We start from the raw sequence: 1581 nt of genomic DNA on the forward strand, positions 1-1581 counted from the left end.
TATTATTATTATTATTATTATTATTATTATTATTATTATTATTATTATTATTATTGCTACTAATATTATTGTTATTGTTGTTATTATTGTTGTTGTTGTTTATAATTGTTGTTTATAATTTGTACAATCAACCTCCCTATGGTTCGACCTCAGTCTTGCTAGGTTATTTATTACTTCGACACTCCTGCACTTAGGAGAAGACATCAATCTTTTAGTCGTGTCACCTATCGCATAAATCAAAGGATTAATTGATGAGTTTAACTACTAAAATTAAGAAGACAAAGAGAGGGTTTAACTTAGAAAAGAGATGTTGATTCAATCCAAACTAGAACACTGTTCAGTCATTAGGTCATATCTGGAGTTGTAGATCTTGGATTTTAATTTAGTTTATATGATTAGAAAGCTAAGATATAGGCTTAAAACATTCATGGGAATGCAAGACTCAATTCTACTATTTGAAAGTCTAAATCGTAGCAATAACAAAGAAGTCAGAATCTATCTTACAGCCTAGACATTGTTCAGTGATCAGCCTATATCTCGAGTTCTAGAAGTCCAAATGTACTGAACTTTTTTTGTTGGAAAGCTGAGACAATTTACTAGAGCTTTCATTGGACAATTTTTTTAAATTCTGACATTATTAATGACGTTTTGTTCAGACAAGAAGATAAGGATTCTTACCAAGTCAAGATGTGGCCACCCCCTCAACAATTAGTCATCAAATCAATAGTTTCAAATTTTAGCCTATAAAAAAAGGCATTTGCAATGCATTTAGGCATCTTGGTTTTCAGATTAAAATCATATTCTTGCTCTTTTTATATTTTTGTAATGTTTAAGCTTTGCTTTCATTAATCTCTTGTTTATGCTTTTCATTTCCTCTCCTTTACTTAGTTAACTTATATCATATTTATGTTCTTATCTTATTTATTTATGTTTCTCTTTGTTATTAAGTTTAAATAAGTTTATTACGTCAAGGTGAAAATGTTACACTAATGGTCTAAGAATAAGTATAATATAAACTCAATATGGACTTTAATGCTTATATCCTAAACAACTTACTATTAACATGTCTTATCATTTTTATCTTATTAATTCTTAATACCTTGTTCGTTAAAAGAAACTTGATTTGTTGTTAACATAAGTTAGCATCATGAATTCTTGACAATATTTAAAAGTTTGGTGTTACTAACAAATTATGTTAATAATTTATAATGAGCTATTAATGACAAATCATCCAATTTGAACTTTCTTTATGTGTTGTTTTCAGTTAAGTAATAAAAAGAGTTTATATTACATTTATTTTTAATATCATTAGTGGATCCCCTAACCTTGATATTTGTTTTTATCATTGTTTAATTTTCGCATTAATCTTACATCTCAAAGTTCTCTTTAACTTATTATTGTTATTATTATTATACAGTTAACCTTTCTATAGTTCGACCCTAGTCTCGTCAGGTTATTTCTTACTTCGACACTTTTACCCTTGGAAAAAAACATCAATCTTTTGGTCGTGTCAAGTTTTTGGTGCCGTTGCTAGGGCGATAAATTCTTATATAAATTATAATTTTTATTTTATTTTCTCTT

This window comes from Populus euphratica, unplaced genomic scaffold (assembly GCF_000495115.2).
Source record: "Populus euphratica unplaced genomic scaffold, PopEup_1.0 scaffold1457.1, whole genome shotgun sequence".
NCBI lineage: Eukaryota > Viridiplantae > Streptophyta > Magnoliopsida > Malpighiales > Salicaceae > Populus > Populus euphratica.